Source organism: Chroicocephalus ridibundus, chromosome 1 (genome assembly GCF_963924245.1).
Source record: "Chroicocephalus ridibundus chromosome 1, bChrRid1.1, whole genome shotgun sequence".
Classification (NCBI taxonomy): domain Eukaryota; kingdom Metazoa; phylum Chordata; class Aves; order Charadriiformes; family Laridae; genus Chroicocephalus; species Chroicocephalus ridibundus.
Genome location: NC_086284.1, coordinates 103,241,150 through 103,258,988, shown reverse-complemented (window position 1 = coordinate 103,258,988; position 17,839 = coordinate 103,241,150). Strand labels below are relative to the sequence as shown.

Sequence of the window (17,839 nt, the reverse complement as noted above, 5' to 3'; positions counted from 1 at the left end):
CAAATTCATGTAGGATAGGTTTGTTTGTAACTTACAAACACTGGATACAGCCTCCAGCCCAAATGGTAAATCACTGATTGCCAGAAATGCAGAAGTGTGTCAGGGGAAGAACTGTGTTATATGCCCTGTTTCTTACACTCTTTCCACAGATGAACCTCTGACCCCGTTGGAGGCAGCAAGCTGTTTGGATCCAGCAAAACATATCTATTCGGTTTGAATTCAACTTGGTGTAAGAAGAGAAGTGGTTGGCGTAAGAGACTTTTAGAAGGTGGTATTTTCCTTCTCCAGCTCTTGCCGACCTCTATTTGACCTTCTGTATAAATTAGTTGGAAGATATGCACAACTGAAGCAGGAAATTAATGACTGTTTCAGTAGCTGCAGGTAATCCAAATCTCTACCCTCCTGGCGTATCACTCGCTCCATGCCAGAGAGACCTTCTGGGAGGGGAACTCTGAACAATGTGTGCGTCACAAAAAGTAGCTGCAAGTCATGAGCAAACATTCTCAGTTTCTTGGGAAGGGATACTTTCCCAAGGCTACCCTCACGCTGTGGATATCTAATGGGGAGGTGGAGCTTGAGCCCTACGCTTTGCAAACCGGCAGCATTTGAAAGGTAGGTGTTGGAAAGGAAGGTTCAGGTCAATCCCTGAGGCAAAAGTGTCTTTCTTTAGGACTCAGCTGTTGTTTAAGCGGTTGCGTAGGTGTCTGCAGGTTTGATGGATTCCCTCTTTGATCAACTTAGAACAGGCAAACCTATATCCATAACCTGTGTCCTGGGCTGCATAGCAGGGAAGCTCACTGCTCTGCCGCCTGTGGCTTGCATGAAATCGGCATGGAGTGAACTGGAGCAATAATCACAGTCTTTTACCAGTTTTGGTATTGGACAAGTTGAACATTAACTAAAGGTTCATCTAATTACCTTACAAGCAATACATATGGAGATCTTGCAAATGGAGAAGGGATTGTAATTGAACCCCTCTGTTAGGACAAATATAGCTTGTCATTGCAACGATGGAGGTAGTCTTCATGACAATGAGACTGGCATTAAGACCTCCTCAGAGATTTAACTGCAATGTGTATCTATTACATACAAGATTTTCTGACAATATCTGCTTATTCTGTCATTTGTCTTTGCACCAGAGAAATGGCTACGTCCACAAGAAGCTCTACCTCAGCCTGGGGTAACGCAGATTATTAGCTGCTAGATGCTAAAGAATCCTTAAGGAATCACAATAATGAGGTTGAATGATGACTGGAGGTTTTGTGTTTGTTTCTGTTTGTTTCTGCTTTCTACAGCACTGGGGAGATCTTATCCTAACACCGGACATATCCTCGTTCTCTGACAGTGTTGCCATTACACTGAATGCCACTACTATAGTCTCCAGGGCTTAAATGCCTAAAGACTACAGAGAAAAACCTTGGAATTTCTGGTAATTTGCTAAAATGCTTCTAAAGGTAAGAGGATATGTTTGACTGATAATATCAGAGACTTTCTTCAAACAGGCATGTTTTTGCAATGGCAATGCAAGCTTCTCCATGGCTCCTGAGTATGTTCAGCTCTGACCCAGAGCAGTCCAGAGTACTGCATTGCCCATGACATTTTAAGGCAGAAGGCTTACCAGAAGAAATCATTAAAGGCTCAACTCAGTCTCCTGCAATAGGATACATTATCATTATTACCTAGATGGTAACAGTATGTGAAGATGTACAGAGTGCTGTACAGGACTTGAGGCAATTAACTTCAAGCTATTGGCTCTTTTGAACTCTGACCTTCAGCTCTTTTAGTCAGGAGTCATTTTCAGGACTGACCTGGAATAGTTTTTATTTGGTATCTCAGTGGGATAGCACACCATCTCCCACCAGCAAACACTCTGAATAATTTAGATGTTCCACACCCACACAACAGGGATTTTCAAGCCAAGTTTTCAATGGATCTTGAACATATTACTTTTTTGGAGGAAAATGTGCTTTATATTTTTCACTAGATGTAATAGACTTACATTTTTTAACTCAAGACTTCCTTAGACGAGTCTTTCCTCACCAAAGTAAAATGACCTATTGTGATCTACTTGATGGGACTCAGTTGTGACATTGTCCAATTCTCAGTGTGGATTTATCTAGGATAGAAAACATTAGTTGTCCCTGGAGTCTGAATTCAGTTGACAATAAACACTCCATTCAAATATCCACAAGATTTTTTTCAACAGGGAAAAGCCCAATAAATTCTCAGCTGTTCAAAATGTGTAAGAATATGTAATAAAATACTGCATAAAGGTATTGGTTGAAAACCCAAGTATTCAGTTATCATGCAGAATGTCAATCAAGGATTTTCCACGGGGACTCTGCTAAACTGTTTGGCTGGTTTACTGAATAGTAGTCAAATATTTCAGTCCTTGAGCCTTTTCTAAAGTTATTTTAACAGATTAAATCGGAATAAGGGGAGCTATTAATTTTTCAATCATATGATCTTATATTTACTCTTGTAATCAAACCAGTTTCTCCCCCCCTCAGTTTTAGTAAAGAAATGTGAATCTCATACTCTGCCTACAGTTAAAAGAAAAATTAAATTACCATGAGTTTACTTTATACGGAATTGCTTAATCAGAATGCAGAGTTCCACTAATCTTCTTTAAATATAGTCACTGTAAGCCAAACATTGACCTTAGGTTAAAAGATCTTTATGGCTTACTTAATGGACACACATTTATAGAGCACCATAAAGAATTCTAAATCAGGTAGATGCAGGGCAAAATGAGATGATCAGAAATGCAGCAATGAACCACCACAACCATTGTCATGCCTTGGAAATGGCATTTTAAATTGCACCAGCTGTAGAGCCACTGAAAGTCTAACAAAAATGGTGGGAAAGAAGCAGGAAAATAATGATTCTGGGCTCTGGGACAGAGGCAATTTCCAGAAGGTAAACATGTAGTGCATTCCATATGGACCTCAAACCTTTATATTTCCAACACGCTCTTCTGGCCATCAATGTGAGGTGGATGTGTGAAGATAAAGATGCATGGGCAAAGACATCTGCCTGTCTTTGTCTTCTTGATTTTTCTTCTTGTGGTAGTAGCAGTGTCAGTGACAATTCTCAAAGGCACAAACAGAAGTTCAGCTGCATAGCTATCAAAAAAAATGAAAGGGAATTAAATGCTTGCTTGCCAGTCGTAGCACTGAAAATCTCCCCAGAAGATGCTAGCATATCATGGCTACTGTGATTTTATTTCCCTTTGCTCATGGTACGTGTAGTATCAGTATAATTTTAACTCTATGGTAGGTAAAACAGTAGTGATTGTCAGTACTAACAATGTAGTAGTTGTAGTAAAGACGGATCGCCATCCAGAGGGACCTGGACAGGCTTGAGAGGTGGGCCTGTGTGAAGCTCATGAAGTTCAACCAGGCCGAGTGCAAGGTCCTGCACCTGGGTCATGGCAATCCCAGGCACAAATACAGGTCGGGCAGAGAATGACTTGAGAGCAGCCCTGAGGAGAAGGACTTGGGGGTGCTGGTGGATGAGAAGTTCAACTTGAGCAGGCAATGCATGCTTGCAGCCGAGAAAGCCAACCGCATCCTGGGCTGCATCAAAAGAAGCATGGCCAGTAGATCGATGGAGGTGATTCTGCCCCTCTGCTCTGCTCTCGTGAGACCCCACCTGGAGTACTGTGTCCAGCTCTGGAGTCCTCAGGACAAGAAGGAAATGGACCTGTTGGAGTGGGTCCAGTGGAGGGCCACGAAGATGATGAGAGGGCTGGAGCACCTCTCCTGTGAGGACAGGCTGAGAGAGTTTGGGTTGTTCAGCCTGGAGAAGAGGAGGCTCCGGGGAGAGCTTATAGCAGCCTTCCAGTACCTGAAGGGGCCGACAGGAAGGATGGGAAGGGACTCTTTATCAGGGAGGGGAGCAATAGGACAAGGGATAACAGTTTTAAACTAAAAGAGGGTAGATTTAGGTTAGATATTAGGAAGAAATTCTTTCCTGTGAGGGTGGTGAGACTCTGGAACAGGTTGCCCAGAGAAGCTGTGGATGCCCCATCCCTGGAGGTGTTCAAGGCCAGGCTGGATGGGGCTTTGAGCAGCCTGGTCTAGTGGGAGGTGTCCCTGCCCATGGCAGGGGGTTGGAACTAGATCATCTTTAAGGTCCCTTCCAAATGGAACCATTCTGTGATTCTATGATTCTATGATTTAAGTAAGACTCTGAGCAGCACATACAGTTTCACTGGATGTGACTGCAAGTGAGCAAACTTGAACCAGGTAGGCCCAGTACTGTCACATGGTGGGTTTCTTATGATGGCTCTATTTCCATTGCCGTTCCTTATGATTACCTGTGCAAGTCACTTCAGTGACATGCAATTGGCATCATGAATCACTGTGTCAGAAGCAGGGCCTACTTTTTTTTTTCTTACCTGCTAGAAGGATACCCATTATAATCTTAAAGCTCATACATTATCACATGTAGTTTTTACAATAAATGTAGACACTTGAAAAATCAAGCTTTCCTTGCCTTGTAGTCTGCTTGCAACAACAAACTCCTTTCCCTGCCCTGTTCTGTTTTCGTTTTGCTCTCAATTTAATGCTCCCTGAGTCTTGTTTAGCTAACATTTCTGAGAATTGGAGGCAGAGGTGGGTTGGCATTTTCCTGGGCTCAGAAATGGCTGAGCTAACCAGCGAATGAATGCGGGCCAGATAGCCTCAGAAGAACTTTAGTGTTGACGGGCCAAAGTTGATGTGCTGCATCCCAGCAGTCCCCTGCAGCTGGGCTCACAGGAAACTAGCATTTAAATTCTCATCTGGGTTCAGTCAAATCATTATAAGCTGTATTAGTTCTTCACTGTTTTATCTTTCAGTGCAGTAGCCAACAACTCTTCTAGGTTCAGACAGGCTCCTTGGGGAAGCTCATGTTGCAGCACTGAAACTAAGCTGAAACCCTCTATCTGTCTGTCTGTCTTTCCAGTCCTAAACCAAGATATTTATATCCCGAGCCTCACTGAAGCAGAGCGCTGTGCCGAATTTCATGGATCCCACAAACTTGCATGGATGTGAGTAGGCAGAATTTGGCCTTGACCAACAAACTGTGAAGCTGAATCAGCCCTTTTTCCTTCCAGTCCTTCACAACTTTGTCCACGGGATGGCTTCTGCTCTTCTGCTCCTCATCCAGCCAGCACGGCTTTCCTGAGGCCTTGGGGTGTTATCCACTTGTGGAAACAAGGGGCCAAGCTCCTTGAGGGGCTTAGGGAATGCAAATGTGAAGTTGGCAGCTAGTCAGGACACCAGAGTGTCCCAAGAGAGGGAAAAGGTATGAGACAAGCTACATATAGCATCTGACCCTCATTTCTCTTCTGTACAGCCAGCCCACTGACCGGAAGGACAATGACCTGTTGTAGTCACACTCAACTGTGAGGCAAGATCTCCTTGGCCTTTTCAAAGGAAAAGACATGCATCTTAAACACAGGTGAAGACTAGAGGCAAAAATGTCAGCTGCTGCTGGCTATTATTATCCCCTGCTATGCTCTGGGAACCAGGAGAAAAGGTCTTTGCACCACTGAAATGGCAGGCACCCTGTACGAAGGGAGCAGCATCAACCCTGAAAGAAAATACAGGGACTGCAGATGGGAAAAGATCATCCTGAACTAGACTCTGGTAAGGGAGAGAAATCCATGCAGAAGAGTATGATTAGCCCAGAAAATGTCAGGGTGTGCACGTATGGAGTAAATGCGTCAAAAGGGATGCATCCTGGCGACAGGGTCTCATCTTCCCAGGGAACTGAAGGAGGAAGGAGTGGAAATGGTCAATTGTAAATGCAGATGCCGAAGTGACCCTTCTCTTTTTCCCCATGTCCCATCCTTCTGCTACAATGGGACCCAGGCCAGCAATGACTTGTGCCATCATTGCACAGCGGAGTCCTTCCTGTGCAGGTCACTCAAGAAAATCAGATATGCCGGGAAGAGAGGGTAGAGGGATTAGTGACAGGACAGAGACCCAAACCTCTCCTGGCTTCCCCAAACCTCACCGTCCCCATCCTGGGTGTGGTGGCATGCAGTTTGAACGGCTGCACTGATGTACACCCACCTCAAGGGGCTGAAGCATAGGCTGAAGGCTTGAGAGTGTCTGAACAGGTAAGAATTCTGTGTTAGCAGATTTCACGCCATGGAAAGATGTGGAAACCAAAGGCAGAACAAAAGAGGCCAGAGGGACCTGCTGTAGGGATGGTTTCAAATCTGATGGCTTTTGGGATCCATAAAGTGCAGAGGAAAATTGCAAACCCAGTTAAAATAGGAAGAAAGAGCTGTAAGTGACAGGGTGAGAAGGAGAGAAGATCATCTGGATCTCAGAGAACATTGACATCCCATGTGTCTGATAAAGACAGTGAGGAACTGTAGCAAATGGGGAACTCTCTGATCCCTGACGACCCTGCTACATTTTTGGAGCACACTGCCACTTTCATCATACAGGCTGTAAGGTTACTCCTTCTGGAAATACCAGATGTCTGGGACTAGGGAAGGCTTAGGCAGAGACAGTCCCTCCATGTTTCTCTGTGGTTTTCTCATTCCTGCCTCTCTTGATTTATTTACTCCCATATATCTCTTCTTTCCTACTCCTATCTCTCTTTTTTTATGCCCTTGTATTGTACATGTTCTCTTTTTCCTTCCTGGGCTCAGATTTTCCTACCTTGCTCAGAGCTTAGAGCCCAGGTTCCTACAGCAATGAGTGCCGTCTTTTTAACAGGTTATGTTGATACTTGTCTTGCTGAAGAAACCATCAAGAAATTATGATCTTGAAATGCCTCACAGTTTCATTTAGAAACCAGAAGATGTTACCCCGCCTTCCTTTGCTTCAAAGTTTTTCCAGCATTCGAACGAGGAACAGAAGTCAGTAATGGTAACACGCTGGTTGGTAACGTCGACAATCAGGGCATCGTCTGTTAGATGTGGTCAGTGTCCTGACTTCCACCAGAAAGCAGCGCTAGGATCCATCTGCTCACATGCAGATATTGACAATGTAGGCATTTCCAGCAGGACTAGTCACCCTGCGTACCCTTCATAGTCAATAAAGACAAATAAGCACTTGCAGAGCACATTTCATCTTATCCTAAATCAATCGTCTCCTTTAGGCCGGATGAGTCACACCCTAAAAACACTTGTTTTGTTCTTGCCTACTGTGAGCAGTTTAACGCAGGTGTCCATACTGTATTAACTAAAACTAACAGGACCCATCTCCCCATGTTGCTGTCTCAAGTACAAACCCAGAATGGTTGGCACAAAGTATCTCTTCAGCTACTGATCGTAAGGCAACTCATGCTGTGAAGTAAAAAATATTGCAAAATTGGAAAGGACAACTAACAGCGGAGTCAGGAGTGCTCAGCCCAATGGAAGAAAAAGTTACTAAGTTCAGCTCCGCACCTAAGAGGGATTTGCAATTTGAAATAGCATTTTTGTCATCGCTTGTGGATCTCTGTGGTCCTTCTCCATCCTTTCTCTCCCCCCTTTCTCTGCCCTTCAGTGAAGGAGTGCATAGGGAAGGGCAAACTAACAAATTTCAGAGAGAATAATTTAAAAAAAAAAGCCATGAAGCAGAGAGCTAACAAGAAGAAAGAAAGTCTCTCAGAAAGGTGGAAGGGGGAGCACTTCTCCTCAGACAACACCTTTCTCTGGAAGGGCCATCTCCGTGAGTCTCATCAGGGACCTTGGCTGAGAGGTACAGGAGACTTTCTTTTAAACTTTTCAGCTCGGCCTCAGATAGTAGGGTAATTTTATCTTAACATTGGCACTCTACAGAGTTCCCTATGGAATATCTTGAAGCTACACAAACACAAATCCTCGAGAAACAGTATTTAGTTTTTTGAAGACAATTGAAATATTTTTAAGACCAACCACTGTTTTGGCCCAGGGTATGCACTTTCTGCATGGCAATCTCCAATTTGTACCAGATGCAAAGGCAAAGATATTTACTACACATACCCCAAACTGCACAAATTCCTTTGTCTTTGTGTTCAGTTAACCTCAACTTCCATTCCGCATAACTTACTTCACCTCAACTATGTTTCTTGGAATAACATTGAATTTTGGTCAGTTCATTATTGGCTTTGTTTGTCTTCGGTGCACTGTGCGTTACAGAGTTGGCTTGAAACACGAAACACTGCGGAGAAAGAATCCAATATGGTAATACAATCATTTGCCTACTATTGCAGGAATAGTTTCCATTATGGCCCCTATTTTTCACACTCTCCTAACTTTCCAAAACACTCACCTTTGGAGATGCAGTTTTCCGTGGTTGGTGTTTGCCTGGAGGTTAAATTTGCCTGTGTGAGTGCAAGTTTTAGCAAAGACGTCTAGTCACTTTTACATTATGGGAGAGTGGAAAAACCCTCTACATTTTTTCCAGCTTGGGAAGAAAAATGTCTAACCACATTTCTAAGAAGGGCCACAGCAAATCTGCTGAGGGTTGAAATTTGACAGGAACAATCAGTGGAGAGCCCAATCATACGTTACGGACCCTGCATTTTGAACTCATCCCTATGTCTTCTGGTGTCTATAGGGGGCTATTTGTGTTCAACAGCCTGCAGGATCACAGCACAGACGACCAGTCACACCAACTGCTAGCAACCAATTTGTGTCCCTTTTTTCCCACGTAGGCACAACATTAGGAGCTGTATTAACAGCTCTGTCCCCAGCTGTCTGGAAATGTCACAGGTAAACTTCTAATCGTGTTAACTCAGTCTCGTGGTATGTGTGTAATAACCTTCTGTGTAAAGCAGTTCATCCAGTTGAACAAGGAGAACTGATTGGTATTAAAAGAGCTTGTAACTTTCTTCTGTCGTTTATTTTCTTTTTCCTACTTAAAACATCTATCTGATCTGTGTGAAGCACTTGGAGCTGGCTTGTAGTAGTTTATGAATCCTAGATGAAGTCTGGCTATAGAGATAATTATTGTGTGGCTACATCTGGTTATTGGATTATTACCTGCATGAGTAACTTGTCTTAGTTTAATAGCCAAACCATTAAGAAAAAGAAGAAGGAGAGAAATACAATAGTTCCACAGGAGCAACTTCTTAGCTGACATATCAGGAACTCTTAAGAAATAATGCCTGAGCTACAAGCTGTGAAGAGGCTATATCCACACAGTGTGCATGTCAAAAAACCCAGGAAGATCATCATCGTTGTCGAAAGGGCAGGCTGCAGCCACAGAGATCTCGTTGACTGACACTGTGCAGTTGTAGGTGAGATATACATGCAGTTTTTTTCATAATTTTGGGGAGGCAGACATGCGTGGAGAATATTCGAAGATTTAAAATTAAGTATCACGCTTCTAGTGCAGAGAATACACTTTTAGGTCACCTCCTTTAATGAACAGCCATAAGCAATTAGTTGGAAGTTAGCTTCCTGTACCAGTGGAAGTGCTAAGAAGTTGTAGCTAGGAGCTCTGGTAGGAGGCTTGACAGTAGGCATGTGCTTGGTGAGATTAGAGAGGGGAAGGGCCAAAGGTGGTCCTGCAGCCATGAAACCATGTGCTTTCAGTAAGGGTAAGTCGTTTCAGCAGTAATTCCAGAGCAGGAGCAGTGAATGAAAGAACGTAGGTCTCTCTGGCTGAAACTGCGCTGCTCTTTGAGGTGCTCCAGGGAAGGACTAGAGCACCCTATCTGTCTTCCTCTATGGCAAAGCATAGTGTATGGCATTCCTCCCGCAAATCCCCACAGCACTTCAGGCAAGGCCCCCTTAATACTTATCCTCAGTCCTGACTTATCTGCCCCATGCACATCCTTTTTAGCTGACCAAGCTTGAGTGCGAGGCTAGACTAGATGACTTCCTGAGGTCACCTCCAACCTGAACTATCCTGTGATCCCATGACCACATTGCAGAGCAGGCCTGCTGTCTGATTTTGTCGTGCAGTTCGGAAAGGGGAGAGATGCAGCCACATCCATGTGGCACAGCAGGTCACTGCAGCGTGGACAGTGTCATTGTTGGAGGTCAGCAGGGCTGTACACTGGTTGGATTACTCTTCTGCTACCACTGTCCAGGACATGGCAAAGCATCTCCTCCTTTTTGAGCTCATAGGCAGGATGCGTGTTGCCCTATGATGTCCCCTAAATATGGCAATCACAAAAGGTTTGGTTGTACCCGGCCTCTCTGATCACCACAGGTGGCTCTTGCTCACCCTGGTCAGAAGTGCCGACTGTGTGTGTCGTGCCTGTGCTTCCTGGAAGTCCTCCACCTGCCGCCTATGCCAAATGTTTAGTCTTTTGACTGTTGACACGAGATAGCAGTCTCCACAATGTGATTATCTCCACTTTCATCTTTATCAGTGCTGTGTGACCCTCCGCAGCTTCCACCCAGATGACCATGGGGAGTTCAGTCACATCCTGAGCTCCTGCCAAATCTGTCTTCGGGTGCCTGAGAGCTGCCTGGGACATCAGTTAAGCACAAGACCTGGTGCATCTTCCTCACCAGCCTGCCTGAGGGGTGAGCAGCTGTTCTACTCAACCAGAGACCGGGATGGGACATCACAGGGATGCTTTGCCCTTCAGGATGGACAGAGATAAGGACCTTCCTACAGGTCAACGAGTCCAGAGAAAGGCATGTGTTGTAAAAATACTTGCTGGTTGTTGTCAAGTGTAAAGCCTCTTCCTGTGGTCAAGGGCCAGAAATCTGCATTGGCCTCACATAGAGAAGTTTCTGGTGAGAAGTCATTCCTGAAAGCCAGCTCACATTATATCGCACATCTGGAACCAGTGGCTCCATGGGGGGAGTGCAATCCCAGGGAAGAAATGCAGGCTGGTCAGTCCTATTCCCTCTACACCTCCCCTTACACCAGGGACCAGCTCATAGCAGTAAGAAACTAACTCCAGCTCCAAGTATTGTAGTCCAGGCTTGGTATGGGGAGGGAGAAGGTGGAGAGAGGACTGAGAGCAGCAACAGACTTGCCACAGAGATCCCCCCACCCTGCACACACCATGCAGGTCTTGCTTAATCAGAAGGGAAGGGGCCAAGGCAGCTCACATGAGGCACCACGCAGAGAAAATAGCTCCTCATTGATCACTGGGGCAATGTGCAGTCCTGGAGGTCATTCATATTCACTGTACCCAGAAGAGATGGGTCACGATACCGACAGAAAGGCTGGGAGCACAATCACAAGCCACATGCTGGCCTGGCCTTTTTTCTTAAAGAAACTGTAAGTCAGACCTCAGATCCCTCTGCCAGCTATTCATGGCAGCGACTCCGGGCTAAGGGCTATTTGCTCTTCCGCTTGCTAAAGCCTGTGGTATCAGAGCCTGTAAAAGAAGGTGCATGAGGGATCCCTCCCTAAAGATGATAAAAATCAAGAGGACCGAGAAAAAATAGAGCTGAAACGGGGTCCCAGGGTGCTCAGTTACCCAGCTGGTCCCATTTCAAGGAGCTCCCTGACCGTGATGGTCTGATTGCCTCTCGTTTAAGGGCTCAGCCTTGATGTTGAAGACATAGGGTTGAGCCTCCTACCACTTTGCCTGACTGACTTCCTGCAGCCGTGGTCATGGGCATTCAAGAAGCATGCTGTTGGACTGACCTGATGAAAGCAGAAAGAGGCTGATCTGCGGGGCAGTGGGGTGACCTGAAAGAAGAAATCCCGTTGGTTTTAGCAGCTAGAGCCCACTCCTTGCCTTCTACTGGGAAGGACTCTCAGTGCTGCTGTTCAGCTTTTCGCAGGCATTTTCTGTGATATCTGTCCTCTGGCTCTGTATGGTCACTGTGCAGGTTCTGCGTGGTCACTGTGCAGGCTCAGTTGCTGCACAAGGTACCACTTGATCCCAGAACTGCTTGATCTCCCTAATTTACTCCATGGCCTCCCTAACGCAGTTGCAGACCTTCTGGGGGGTCAAGCTTTTGCCTGGTGGTCTTCTGGGGAGAGTAGGACATGGGGTTTCTCCACAATTCGGGCCCGGATGCATGTGTACTGCCCACAGTGAGCAGACTGTGCCATTGGTGGTAAAACTGTGTGAGGCAACTTGCCTGCACCTGGTGAAGGAGGCTAGGACAGCTATGGTTTTCCTGAGAAAGACAATCTTTTCCACTAGGATGGCACATGCAGGGCAAGAGTCCATTGCTATGTCTTTAAGCCCATGTGGTAAAGGAGGGAGTGAACATTTGTGTTTAGATCTGATCCCAGGAGCTTATCCTCTGGCTTTCCACTTATGCAGCTAGGGCTGCAGGGCTGTGTCCCATAGCTCTCTCTTGGGCTCTTCCACCATGATCCATCAACATAAAATTACGTTGTTTTAAAACCAGACTCACCAGTTCCCTTCTTTTGCTGCTTAGGGTGTATTCTTGTGGGTCATCCTGGGTAACGGGAGTTCCTGGCTAGTTATTCTGAAGCAATAAAAATGACATCATTAACAGGTGACTTCGTAGCAGAAGAGTCCTTGATGCTAAACGGACTGACTGACGGAAGGGCTGGTGGTGTGACCTTGGTAGGTGGAGGCATGGCATGGGTGCCTAACTGAGCTAGGGCTGGTGGTCTGGCCCTAAAGGCCATGAAGCAATGATCCTAGCCAAAGGGTGACTATCACTGCCAGGCTGATGGTGCATCCACAGCAAGATGGGGCCCACTGTCAGCTTGATGTTCTTACATGTCACTGCCATCCTCTCTGATGAGAGCTGTGGGTTTCCCTTCAAATCTGCTGCAACCTGGTGGCTGGTCAGGAGTTACCTTTCTCTTACACAAGGGCTTTCCTGTCTGTAGGCTTCCTGAAAGTCTTTATTCTTGAGGCAGAAGTATCTTTCCCCATCTCAAGTGGTTGCTCCTGCTCTTGGTCTTGAAGGCATCCTTTAACTGTTTTCCCTTTGTCTGGCACTGCCCTCCAATTTGCATTTCCCCCAGCAGCCAGTCTGGCCAGGGATGTCTGTGTATCCCATGGGCGCTGCAGCTCCGCTCTGTGAAATCACGACCCTGCGTGTATTTCTTTCCCCTGTTCCCCTCTACCTTTCCTCCCCATTTAGTGAGGACTATGTGGTCCTCATCTTGCCCCAGCGCCCCACCCTCAGGTGTCAGGTGGTTGGCCCGCCTGGCTGCAGAGATGTAGATGAGAGGACCCCGTGTGTTACCTGCAGTGCCCGGCTTTTGAAGAGAGATGCTGTGTTTGAAGGAACAAGGCAGGTGTCATTGCCCACATCGCTCTGCCCTTCCGGACATGTGTTGGCAAACTCTGGTGTTCCAAAGGTGCAGTTGCCATGTGCATGCCCGGTCACACAGATATGGAGGTGCCCTACAGGTTGCTGTAGTAGGCTGAGTGCTTCTGAAATGCCAATTCCCGTATATACTGGGCTGGTCTCGGGTGTGTGCACTTGGTGAGCTCGGGGAAGCTGCTCGCTCCCACCCTGCAGGGGCAGCCGAACAGGGCACAACAGGCACAGCTTGATGGCAACGTGGGAGTGGCTTCATCTTCATCCCTCAGCCAGGGAGGTGTTATGTTTAAGGGCAGGGGGAAACAAATCCCCACATTGTGACCTTATCGCATGAGGTGTGGGGGTGGATGGTCCAGCCGGGTGAACCTAGACAGACAGGAGCCTAATCGGGTTCAGGTCTGCTATGAGCCTCTGCGCCGGCTTGGCAGTCGGCTCGCTTGTCCGCCTGTGAAATGGGGCTAGTGGTGCTTACCTTTGTTTTTGGGAAGTTTCAGGTCTCAGCACAAACTGTATTATGCAAACGAGGAAGGTTTCTGGTGTTATTTCTTAGTAGTGAGCAGCAGACCTTGAATGTTGACCTTTACATGTTGTTGGGGTTTGTTGTTTTTTTTTACGACTCTCCGTACTCGCCTCACCAGGCCTGAACTGAGTGGACTGGTCGCAATTGAAGGTCAGAATCATTTTCCTGCCAGCTCTAACCATGTAAGTAGGGGTTAGAGCAGCGCTGGAGGGGGGGTATATTTATGGGCATGCAGATGAGCTACCATTAGGATGCGTTTGCTGCTGGTAGGTGGAGGGATGGAAGCACAGCTCTGTGGGGACACGGTGTGGTCGCTCCCCAAAATGGCACCCGGCGTGGATGAGCTGAGCCTCTGGCTTGCTTTCTCCTTGGCTGGGTGTAGGCAGAGAGCAAGAGCAATGACCAATCTGCGTGTCACTGTGGACGAGTAAATAAAGGTGCCAACTCATAGGGTTATCTGGCCCTTGGCGCCAGACTTTTGGGTGGCTGAACTCCGACGATGAGCAGATTGCGAAGAGGAAAAATACTGATTCAGTTTTCTGCACTTTGAATCCTGGTAACTCTGCCCTCGATCTGCTCAGCTGGGTTCAGAGGAAAGGCTAACTGCGCTCCAACCATCGTAACTCACACCTCCTTCTGCCTGGCTCCATTTGTAAATGGCACCAGCCTAGGCTCAGTGTTTGCCTTCAGGGTGCTTACATGTTTCATAGAATCATAGAATCAGAGAATGGTTTGGGTTAGAAAGGACCTTAAAGATCATCTAGTTCCAGCCATGGGCAGGGACACCTCCCACTAGACCAGGCTGCTCAAAGCCCCATCCAGCCTGGCCTTGAACACTTCCAGGGATGGGGCAGCCACAACTTCGCTGGGCAACCTGTTCCAGTGCCTCACCACCCTCACAGTAACGAATTTCTTCCTAACATCTAATCTAAATATACTCTCTTCCAGTTTAAAACTGTTACCCCTCATCCTATCGCTCCACTCCCTGATCAGAAGTCCCTCCCCATCTTTCCTTTAAGTACTGGGAAGCTGGAAGGCAATGTTTACCATGTGTATAAGCATCTCTCTGTGAGTATTAACCAAACTGGGATAATTATTCCCATGCAAGCTTCATACACCTCAGTCTTCCCAGCAGGCTTGTACAGCTGCAGCTTCCAAGGGAACTTCTTCAACAGTCTGTTGGACTCTCCGAGATTCAGGCCCCCTCTTCAATAGATAACTCGTACATAGATAATACATGCATCAAACCAGAAGTTGGACAACTGACTCTTCATTCCCTGTGGTTTATCATCTAGCTGGAGGGATGGTCATGTGTTACCGTGTCAGCAAATAATTCTTCATTAACTCAATTGGGCCAAGCTCAGAAGAATGCTATTCTGCTGCAGGTGTTGCTATCCTGATTTCTGAATCAGAGCAAACCCTGAGGAGGGACAAGGTTTTGGTGCCCATGGGCTAACCTCTGGATTAGTCTGTCTCTGAGCTGGTTCATATGCGCACCCAGGAGCTCCTGTTAAACCTCTCGCAGCAGCCAGCGGTAGGGGCAGAGGGAGAGTGCCGCTCTGGAGTGTGCAGTGCCCTCCAGAATACAACAGCAGTATTTCATTGGTGCCCTCTCTGTGGACTGGATCCATCACCATGACAGCTGTCTGAAGAAACAGCAACAAAACAAGGAGATCACCGGCTTGTCAAAAGTTTTATATTTGGATGAGGTTTTGACAGACCCATCTCATGACTCCTTAGAAGCCCAGGCACTGTGCAGACTGCCCCTGGGCTTCCTCCTCCCTCTCCTCACACACCTGCCTGAGACTCTATTCCCTTTCCAAAAGGGAAACGGATGATGAGATGAGATATTTTAGTTTTAGTCTGGGGTGGAAAGCAACTAGACTTCATAAGGGGATCATTGTTTTCTGCCTAGTTCTCATTGTGATGCTGTGCAGGCTGTGAATCTTGATCCCTGTCCTGCACGTGTGTTTCAGATCGTTTCTCTGTTTAGAGTTGAAGACGCCATAAAATTTACCAGGAACATTGTTCTGGAGCTCCGGTTAACCTAGGAAGAGTTCAGATACACAGTGATATGAATCAGGATCAGGTTCTATTGCAAAGATGGGTCTGAGCTCCTGAATTCCTCCTACTAAATGGGATAGTTGGTTTCAATCCATTATTAATGATTCCTGACAGAGCATTTGATCTCCAGTTCCACAAAGTCCAGGACTGTTCAGTTGAGCCTTTAGTCCTTACTAATCTCATTATGTGAGCTTCAGCCACCTCTGATGTGATATTAATGACCAATTAAAAATACCGTTCATCTATGAATTAATAATAGGGACCCATGTTTAAAAGAGCAAGTGCAATTCCAGGACACTGTCAGATTTGTGGGGACTCTCAAGCAGACTTTCATCATGCAAGTAGCATGGATGTTAGGTGTAAGGTAGGGCTTTGTATACAAATGAGAATTTTGATGCATGTTCCCTGGAGGATGGGGTTCATAAATCGGTCTCTACAGCAGAGGTATCAAGGATCTGGGTTAACAGAGACAGCCACAGATGAGAAGACCTAGGTTCAGCCTCTTGTCCCATCACAGAGTCATTCAGTGACCAGACAAACCGCTCAGCTTCTCAAAGCTATTTTGGTTCCTAACTCCCATTGATTTTAATAGGTATTACAGACCTCAGTATCCCTGAAGGTCTACATTTTCAGTTGCTTTCCTGAAAGAGAATTAGCAAATCAATGTTTTCATTTGAACCGCTCAAGTCCATGGTGGTTCTGTCACTAGAAAAAGGCCTGCAGATACTAGGACAGAGCACTGCATGCAGTCCTGCAAACACTGAGCTCCTGGGATGGCAGAGGTAGAGGCGGCTCTGCGCCAGCAGCCAGGCTCTATCTCTGGGCAGTATGTGTCTGTGTCCTTCAGAAACAATGTTCTTACCCTTCCTTAGACTCGTATCAGCTGCGGGATGCTGCAGGGTACAGCTCATGCTGTTCCCGCCTGGTGAGATAAGGCTCCCTTCAAAGTTCCAACTTGTTAAAGAAAAATCTCACACCACATGCAGTGCGTCTGGAAGCTTCCAGATTGTTTAGGGTTACACGAGCAAAACTGTATCTGTATTTTCAGCAAATATCTTCTAAAAACATGTGAGCTTCAAAATAAATTGAGGTCGTCAAAAGATGCCAGTAAAAAGAGCGGTCACTGTAAGACCGAGCTGGTGGTGTTGTTAAAGTACCTTTGAGACTTCCAGACAGAAGTGTATCTATCAGTACAAGACAAATAAGCAAAATGCCTGTAACTTGTCAGGTTAGAGCATCACTTCTTCCTATTTGGCCATTTCTTCATGCCCTGCCTGTTTGTTTCATAGTTTTCGGCTGCATACATAAAAAAAACTAGGAGGAACCCACTTTGGGTCACCATAGGGTGCTGACCTGGACTTTTGTTACTGGACTGATATCTGAAGGGAAAGATAAACATTTTGCTCCTTCAATAAGACCTCAGCTGGCCCTTCAAATAGGAAATGGTATTTAGAGTAACAATGCCAGTTGGAGTTGGTGGGATCTGCATCCTCTGTGATGTCCCATGTGCTTCAAGAGAAAAAGCAAGGGATGTCCCGTTGTCCTGATTTATGGAAAAATATGTCTCTGGAAGAGATTAAATCTGCTTTTGCTTCACTGGCAAAAGTGACCTAGATATTTTTATATCTAATCAGGTTCCTTTTCATTTATCATGATGTTTAGCCAGAGTTGTAGGTCAAACAAACAGCTTTGTGCTGTGTGCCAAATGCAGACTGATATGGAGCCTTTGAAGTAAGAAATGTGAGCAATCTTCTCCCCACAGGTTTGGTCCTCCTGATAAGTGGGTACACAACTGACACATCGCTCTTCAACCCATTCTTGAGAACTCCAATGGTGTATTAGCTTTATGGTAACTCTCAGGAATTAGGGAGATACTTATCAAAAATAAAATCTGAATAGAGAAAACAGAAAAAATTAAGTAAGTTTTGCAGATCAGTTTTAAGAGAAAGTCGGTCTTTGCTGAGAAGTTTGAGACTTCCCTTCTGAGAAGATGAACTTACTCTAGGTGAGCCCTGAGCTTTGGAAACTGTGTTTTTATTTTAATTATGCACAAAATGATAATTCTGAGTGTGGGCTGGCAAAATAAAACCACAGAGATGGGGACC

General features: G+C 46.0%; 1 protein-coding gene across 3 annotated transcripts in view; it reads left to right on the top strand.

Moving 5' to 3' along the window:
* Positions 1–229: 229 nt before the first annotated feature.
* KCNE2 (potassium voltage-gated channel subfamily E regulatory subunit 2) overlaps positions 230–17,839 on the top strand; it is a 41,186-nt gene continuing 23,576 nt past the window's right edge. Inside the window, exons 1-4 of one of the 3 annotated variants that reach the window (XR_010072452.1) lie at positions 230–612; positions 1,296–1,454; positions 4,951–5,035; positions 5,344–8,742. The gene's annotated coding sequence lies outside the window, so the exon portion shown is untranslated. The other 2 variants (XR_010072451.1, XM_063345952.1) reach the window with 2 other exon arrangements.